This window comes from Psammomys obesus, unplaced genomic scaffold (assembly GCF_907164565.1).
Source record: "Psammomys obesus unplaced genomic scaffold, mPsaObe1.curated_primary_1811, whole genome shotgun sequence".
Classification (NCBI taxonomy): domain Eukaryota; kingdom Metazoa; phylum Chordata; class Mammalia; order Rodentia; family Muridae; genus Psammomys; species Psammomys obesus.
The window spans coordinates 1,784,107-1,792,998 of record NW_026596143.1 but is presented as its reverse complement, the minus strand read 5'-3'; the positions used below and the strand labels follow the sequence as shown (position 1 = coordinate 1,792,998).

The 8,892-nt window shown below is 45.0% G+C and overlaps 1 long non-coding RNA gene across 2 annotated transcripts; it reads right to left on the bottom strand.

Moving 5' to 3' along the window:
- Positions 1-3,031: 3,031 nt before the first annotated feature.
- LOC129666298 (uncharacterized) lies at positions 3,032-8,686 on the bottom strand. 2 transcript variants are annotated; one of them, XR_008718554.1, is made up of 5 exons: positions 7,973-8,686; positions 6,876-7,885; positions 5,358-5,629; positions 3,761-4,095; positions 3,032-3,286 (listed from the first exon to the last, which is right to left on the bottom strand). It is a non-coding gene; the product is annotated as an uncharacterized LOC129666298 (long non-coding RNA). The 2 variants fall into 2 exon arrangements; XR_008718555.1 differs by lacking the exon at positions 5,358-5,629.
- Positions 8,687-8,892: the final 206 nt, after the last annotated feature.

Here is an 8,892-nt window from a genome sequence, read left to right as displayed (position 1 = left end):
TGTCCCTGGGAGGAGGGACATCCTGTGTTGAAGCGGAGTTTCACTGTGGCCGTGTTAAGGTTTGGCGGACCCTCACGAGATTGATGTGGTGGGAGATCTTTATAATCATCGTCTTTGTATGTGTGTATATGGGTGTTTTGCCTGTGTGCATGAGTGCAGTGTGCCTGATGGTGCCAGAAGATGGTGCCAGGGAGTTACAAGCGGTTCTGAGCCACCCCAAGAGTGTTGGGACTTGAACCCAGGTCTTCCACAAGAACAGCCAGTGCTTTTAACCATTGTGCCATCTGTCCAGCCGTAGTAGAAGGTCTTTATGCCATCCTAAAGTGCTGCTCTTCAAAAAAAAAAAAAAAAAATTAACGTAGTTCTTATTGGACTCTGATTGAGTTCTCGTAAGGGGCTCTTATAAAAGAACCGGTCTGCTGGGCCAGTGTGACATCCTGTACTCTCAGCTGCATAGGACGATGGGGCAGGTGGGAGAGGGCAAGTCCAAGGCCTGCCTGGGTAACAGAGTGAGCTCAGGTCATCCCGGACAATGCAGCAAGAACTTGTTTCGATGTTTTTATTTAAGACTGATCTTTATATAGTCCAAGTTGGAGTTGAACTTGCCATAGGATGACCTTAAACTTGGTCTTAACCTCTTGATGGTCCTGCCTCTACTTCCCATGTACTGGGGTAATAGACAAGCACCACCAGTGTGGCTCATGCTGTGTCAGGGGATCAAACCTAGGTCTGTGTGCATGTTAGGCAAGCCCTCAACTACACCCCAGCCCTGTCTCAAGAGTAACATATTACTATAGTTATAAATATGTATATATGCACACACACAGATATATATATGCACACACATACATTTATGTACACACACATAAAGGGGTAGGAATATAGCTCAGGGACAGAGACCTTGACAAATATGCATGCACGTGTGAGAGCCAGAGTTTAGCCTCTAATACCACAAGAAGAGAAAAGACAAAACAATATAGAAGAGAGCAACCCCGGCCACAGCCTGGCTGCTCGGTTTTCTCCTCTGCCTTCTGTGACCTCTTCATCCTGAGAGACCAAATAGATTAAAAATTAGCAGCTATTGGTTAAGGCCTGAACTATGTGGGTGGAGAAATCTAGTAATGCCCTGAGGGGAAGGACAGCCTTACTGCATTCTTTCCCCACCTACTAGAGATAGCAGTTGCTAGGAAACTGGCCCATCCCTCTAGGGAGGGACACCAGGTCATTATGGTCTGGGGACCTTCCTATAGCCAATCAATTCAAAATGTGGCATCTTGACCAATAGATGCTTGCCAGGCAGGAATCGCCCCTGCCTTGAGCATGCTGGGATGGACCAGAATCTTTAAATCACCCAACTAACCTGGGCACGGCGCGTTCAGCTCCCACCGCCGAAGCGGTTGGCCTGTGTGGGCCCAAGCTGCAGCTTGTAATTTACAAAAAAAAGACCCTCATGTGTTTTGCAACGGATTCGATTCCTGTAGATCGTTTGGGGGCTCGAGAACTGGGTATAACAATCCTGCATGTGCCCAACCATTGGGATTCCAGCCACCGTGGGGTTCCCAGTAAAGGCAAGCCAATTTCAGTGCCATATGCCCTCAGGCCCTCAGAACTTTGAGCTAAATAAATTTCTTTCCTTTAGAAAGTCTATGTAACAACAGGAGTTCAAGGTGAACCTCAGCTATACAGCAGGTTCGAGTGAAGTGGACTATTTTAATGTGAGTCACTTTGATCAGTCCATGTGGGACAACTGGCTGCTGAGCAGACAAGGGACAGCTAAAAGCAACAGCCAAGTGCTGATTTTACACAAACTCTAGAGAGGCATCCATCACACTGTGTTTCCAGAAAACATGTTTTATAATCTATGTCAGATTTCCTGTTACAAAGAAACTAAAAAAGAAACCCAAGTTGTCTGTTTTAAGATTATGTAATAGTAATTAGTAAAAATATGATACTTTAAACTTTTTTTCTTATATTTATTATTTATTCGCTTGTTTTTCTCCTAAAGAAAATGTTTGTTATTTTTTTTTCTACTGTAGTATTTATTGTCTGAAAATTGGTTTGTAGTCATTATATAAATTCTGTCACAGGCATTTTCTTCTTGTGTATCACAAATTTTCATACATTGCAAGAGCCTAGGCCTCAAACAGGCTTGCGGAATGAATGGAATGGACTAGCCACAGGCAGGCCTTGGGGCACTAAATACATCTGGTTTCTCTCAAGTATTCCCATTCCAATTGCCAAAACGTTACCATTTCCTACAGCGGCTCTGACTTTAGATCGTCAAGATCACAGTGCAGGATCTTGGGGCTGACACTTGACCAACCTGGAGCTGCCTACCCTGCTGCCTGTGATCAGACAGCTTTTTGAGACAGACACACTCTTGCTCTGCTTCCTTCTGACTGCTTCCGATGAGGCAATCGTGGCCTGGGGTCTCTCTCTCTTTTTCTCTTTTTTTTCTTTTCTTTTCTGAGACTCACTTTGTAGACCAGGCTGATCTGCCTGTCTCTGCCTCCCTGAGGGCTGGGACTGGAGGTTGTGGTTGCAGTCTCTCTCTGTTCTTAACTACACTCTGTTCTGAGACTGTAAGAGCTGAGCACAGGCTAGGGCACTGTGCTTGGCTGGAAAAGGACTCACTTCTCATCGAGTTTTGGAAGAACCATTTGATTTGATGGGCTGCAACTTGCATTCAGTTTCAGATAAGATGCTTTTAGCTTCAGAGAACAGAACCAAATTTTAAAAATGAAGAGTTTATTGTAATTTTTATTACCTTTATTTGTGTGCGTGTGTGTCTGTGTGTGTGTGTGTATATGTGTGTGTGTGTAAGGGGTGGCTCGTAATGGCATCATAATGAGATTGTGTAAGTCAGAAGATAACTTTTGGGAGTCTGTTCTTCTTTGATCTTTCTCATTATTTATTTATTTATTTATTCATTTATTTATTTATTTATTTATTTATTTACAGTCTGATCCTAGCCCCCTTCCTCCTCTCCTCCCTGTTCCACCCTCACTCTCCCCTCCCACCCATTCCCCACTCTTCTTCTTCTCAGAGAAGGGGAGGCCCCCAAGGGGTACCAACCCACTCTTAGGAGGTGTGGCCTTGTTGGAGGAAGTGTGCCACTGTGGTGGTGGGCTTTGAGGTCTCTACACTCAAGATCCATCCGATGACACAGTCCCCTCCTGCTGCCTGCTGATCAAGATGTAGAACTCTCAGCTCCTTCTCCAGCACCATGTCTGCCTGCACGCTGCCGTGCTTCCCGCCATGACAAGAATGGACTGAACCTCTGAAACTGTTAAGTTAGTCCCAATTATGTTTTCCATTATAGAGTGTTTTTTTACAGCAACAAAATCCTAACTAAGACAGGTACTTTTTTTTTTTTTTTTTTTTTTAAGTGGGACACGCTAAACTTTAAAAAGTGTACCAAAAGCAATAAAATCTTTAAGCACCATCTGGCTCACTCTCGGCAAACCTCATACGATTTCAGAATCACCACTATACCACCCTCGGAGGAGGTAAGGGGAAGCTGAAGCTGGCCGGACTTCACTGGCTCGGGAACACTGTGAAGTCTCTGGAGAGTGGCGCCTTGCTGTGCCTTGCATACCGCTGCAGAGAGGCACCTTTGACAAAGCCTGCCATGGGGGTGCTCCCTGGCTTATCTTCAGCACTGGGCACAAAGCAGACTCTGGCTTCTCTCTCCTCCTTTCTCTTTATCCCTCTTCCCCCACGGATTTCATTTCAAAATGCCAAGTGAACTATCGCCTACCTCATTTGCCACAATTATTTCACAGGTGTCTTCTGTTCTCTTCTCTGGGCCAATTTGCCTTCTTTTTCTCAGAAAGACGATGTCTGAGGCAGGATTGGGGCAGGAATTGGTGAGCCACCAGTGAGTGTTTTGGTGGGTTGGGGAGCCCACCTCCGTAGCACCAGAGAAAGAAAGTTGTGGAATTTCAGGTGACAACGCCATAAATCCTCAGACCTCCAGGGAAATGAAATGGCCCCTGCCCAATATCTTCAGCTAAAAAAGTCTTGTCAACAGATGCTAAAACAGCCCAGTGCTGTTTCTTTTCCTCCACGGGGAGCCTAGTGTTCTCACTTGACCTGAAAGCAGAAAGAAGGCCAACGTTCAGTTTAATGCTGCCCATTCTAAGATAAATTTGTTTTCCGTAGACCCAGGGAAAGAACAAACAACAAACAACAAAGGCAATTTGCCTTTGCCCTCTAAAGGAGCTGCCATCCCGAATGCCCTGTTTATTCTCCCTGTTTGCGGCCAAGTGACAAGTCTCAGGCTTCTTCCCCAGTGCCGGCAGGAACTGGCTTGTGTCTAAACCAGATGGCACAACTGAGGCAGAGCTATTAAATGTGGAGTTAAGAAAGGATGAGGTTAAAAAAAAATTATCACAAAAAAAGATGTATGATCTTTGCTTTTAATCTCAGCTTGATAAATTAGCCTTTAAAAATATCCTTCTCAAAATATAGACTATGAACTGCTTTTTAATTGAGGAGCAGGTTGTATGGACGCTGGTATCAAATCCCTTCTGTGTAAAGCAAACCAAGGAGAAGTCAGCAGAGAGCATGTGCTCCTTTCTTTCGGTAACGGAACCAGATGTCAAGCTCTGACCTGTGTGTTGGGGACACTGTTGGTTTAAGAGGTTTTTGCCTGCCCAGAATGGTGTGCTTTGAACTGATCTATGAGAGCCCAGGACAGTGTCCCCTGCAGCCAATGCCAGCTTTCCTTTTCACTCATGGTCACTACTTTTCTACTTAAAACACAGCCAGCTCTCAAGGAACCCAAGACTGGTCACATCTACCTTCCTCAGACCTTCAGCTACAGGGACCAGCATGAAGAGTGCCGCACTCTGCCATGCTTTGAGTCTGGATCCTGCTCCTCCCATCGCTTTGCTTTCAGTTCTGGGGATAATATGAAAGCCTACTGGGGGTGGGGTGGGGGGAGGCTCCTACCACTCAGGGAGCTTGTGGCAATTACATGCAACATGGCACGAAAAGCACCCGGCACCATGGAAAACACTCGTCAGCTACCGTGACCGGTGGTAGCTCTCAGATGTCCAAGTCATCCGGGCTCAGCATCAATGGTCTGGAGGACACGGTTCTACCACTTTGCCTTCATTTCTAACTACAAAATGAGGACAGTAGTGGAAGTTTGTGCTCAAGTAATCACACCTTGAACACTGCTGCATTCAACATGGATAGCAGCGCAGCTCGTGTGGAGGCCATGAGAGGAAACACAGACAGAGGAAAAGGAAGAGAAGAAGGGCTATTACTCTAAAGAGTTCTGAGCATGTTCCAAAGAGACGCAACAGTCAGCCTTCCCAGACTTTGAGAGGAGGGGGGTTCAAGCTCACCTTCAAGTTCAAGTTCGAGTCTCCTAAGGTGTAGTAACCTGGCCCCGGTCCCTGGCTGTCATTATCTCTGCAGGGGTGTTTGACTACCAGATTTTCTTTCATGACCAGACAGGTCCTTTCTGTACTCCAGAGCTAGTTAAAGCTTCTAGCCACGAGTGTCTTCTGAACTCCAAAGTAGCCGAGTGAATGAAATCAGAACTATTTTCAGAGTCTAAAGCGGCTGAACTTAACGAAGGAACTGTATTTCTGGGACACAGTGTTTTCTGGAGCTCCTAAAGCATAAAGGAAGAGATGATAAAAAAGCTCCTTTTAAAAAGAGCCAGTGGGGGGAAGTAGCTTGCTTTAGTTCCCAGGGCTGCCTGATTTTGAGGACAGATTGCTTCTCCTTCTGGAAAACTCCTCAGTCTTGTGTGAACTGGAACATTAGGCCACTTCAACAAAAAGGTTAAATTGCTACTGACAAAATAAAAATTCCATGGTAGGGAATATTTAAAGTGATTTTTAGAATCACTGCCATTTTTGATGCAGGTAGAATAATGTAAATAAAAAAGGCAGGTGACTCCGGTTCTATCCTAAGGAGCTGTCCATATCTCAGGGAATCCTGATCTGTTTTCCCTGTGTTTTCAGTCATTTAGCAGCATTTACTTCGATTGATCGAAAACTTGATCCCTGGGAGGGAATAATTAATTAGTCCTTACAGGGTTCTTCCTGAAAAACCCGAACTGTAATATGACACCAAACACCTCAGAGACCAAGAAAGAAGCCAGTGTCCAGAGGAAGTTTCCCGTTTCAATGATGAGTATCTGCAGGAAAGGAAAAGGTGAAGTGACCTTTGAAAGAGCAAGATGATGACGCAATGGGGGTGGGGCTAATGGAGGGGAACAGGTCCACATGGATGGCAATGAACCTTCAGCCTGGGTGTGAGTCAGACCGAGAGAGAAATCTGTCAAGAGGGAGGCGAGTCAAGTGTGCTGAAGGTGGAACAAAGGAAGGCTGGACAGGAGTTTATGGCTGGTCTTAGTCAGGGATAAGAGCTTGCTATCCCTCCATTCAGCCTGGAATCAACAGCTATGTACATGGAGAAAACAGATATATAGATATATAGATATATAGATATATAGATATACACACACATAAACAGACACAAAAATAGACATCCTAGGATGTCTAGGATAGTCCTGTCACCTTAGGCACATTTCTACAGCCTAGCTCAAGACATTGCCTTTCACACGCATATACTTTCCATCCCTGAAAAGACTATGCCTGAAACTCTAGGCCAAAGCTCTGTGCATTGGATGCCATTGTACTTACAGAGCAGCTGAACAAGGGCTAACGGTGTCAGAGGAAGTAAAGCAACTGAAATAATAAAAAGGCCCGAAGTTGGAAGGTTTTAGAAGATTCCCAAGATGGATCCATAACATTAGATGAGCATCTAAGGCAAGAGAAGTGATGAGTCGGAGTTCTTGTTTGCCAGACTGGGACGATTGTGTTAGGAAAAGGGAGATAGGAGAGGATTACCTTTCGCAGGATGTGGGAGCGGCTATGGAGGTCCATATTCCACGTGTCTAAATGTATAAAGGTGCTACTTCATGCTAACTGATGTGGCTCTTGCTTGTCCTGACCTGCACGGGCTCCATCCACCAGTGAGAAGCCATGCAGGCACCCAGCTAGCAATGCCCCAAGTACAACCCTAGGATGAGCTTATGCTTGATTCCTTTTGAGGGATCACAAGGACTCGTCCTATTTGTGTTAATTAACTCACAAAAGGAAAGCCTTCATTTCGGCTCATTCCAGGATCAACTGTCGATGCAGGATTTTGTGCTTTTTGTCAAAGCAGGATATCGGAGAGGGGTGCCTAGGGGTGGAGGATGGCTGCTTCATGGAAGCTGGTATGTTAAAGAGAGAAAGTGGGAGGGATGACGCACCACTATTTCCTTTGATGGCATAGCCCCAACGACCCAGCATCCTCTGGTAAGGTCTCATTTCATAATGTTTTGGCTACCTCCCAATAGTGACAAGCTAGGGACTAAGCCTTAGTGTGTGGGCCATTGGGGAAATTCCAGACCCAAACTATAGCACTCCCCATCCAGGTTGGAGGCATGTTGGAACCTGAAATTTAAGGTCTTTCATACATAGACTGTTCTAGAAGATAGAGGAGGCATGTCTTTTTGGCATATCAGAAAAATTAACCACTTGGAATCAGAGCAGGTATATCAGGAGGCGAGGATGTGTGTCCACAGTAGAAATTACACAGAACACAACTCCTTCCTTTTGTTACTTAAAATACTCTTTGTCCTTTAGTAGAGTGGCTTTCAAAGAACTCCATTTTCTTCTTAGTTTGAAACATCCTGTCACTACGAAGTCCAGGTTGGCTTCCCACTTTAAATCTTCTTGCTTCAGTTGGTCAGGTGCTGGAGGCACAGGCCTGAACTACCACAAATGGCTTCAGGGGGCTCTTGAGCAGGCTTCTGTCAAGCTCCATCAGTATGAACTTTGCTCCTGGATGACCCTGGGTTCCAACTCTAGAACTGTGGAAGAAAAAAAAAAAAAACATTTTTCTATCCATAGGGATCTTCACAAGTAGAGAATAGTTCCTGGCAGGCAAACTCACTCACCTTATTTATACAAGGATTGGGAAGTGGCTCTCCTAAAGGCCTCAGATCCCACAGCTCTCCTCATCAGATAAACGAAATGATCGATTATCTAATGATGAAGGGAGAAGAGTTTTCTGAAGACATTCATAATGGAAGGATAGTAATTTTTGGATGGCTCCAAAGAGCAACAGATTACCAAGGGCTATTTAGATGCATTTAAATCATTTTGGGACTAAAGCAGAGCTATTTCAGATGCAGCAGGCACTGAGTCAGCAGGCCTGAGCTTCCCCCTCCGAGTTTCAGATTATTAAAAGCAGAGCGGTGGAAGATTCAGAACTCACACTCATGAACATGGAATGGGGAGATATGCAAAAGTAGCTTTTATTCTCCTGTGATAATTTTTGTCTGTGAGACTTACTGCCCCTGTCTGCTAACCTAGTCCTAGTCCTGGAAGCTTCTAACCTCTGTACACTCTAACTGAGGCTAGAATGTTTTCAGCCTCTGAGACTTACTGCTGAATAAACTCACCCTTTCTTGGTTCTTTCTGAACTCTTAGCTGGCTGGTTCAACTCAGCTGTTCTGGCTCAAACTCCTCTCCAAGCTGGTTAATCAATCTGGCTTTTCTCTTCTGGCCTATGAATTGCTCTGCTTAACCTCAAACTAACTCAGCAATCTGCTCTAATCTGGCTCCTTCTGATTCTCTCGCTCATTCTGTCTTCACCCGTGTCTAGCTTATTCTCAACCTCTCTGTAAAACTCTCCTGGTAAAACTGCCTCCTCTCTGTCATTCTCTGCCTGCTTCCTTAAGTAGCTTCCCTTTCCTCTTTCATGAGAGTTGGGCATATCCTGTTCTGTCAAATCTTTCTCTGATTCGTCACTTTGCCTACCACTCAATTAGACATCACTTTCAAAGATGGGTGCTTCCCTTCACAAACTAACTTT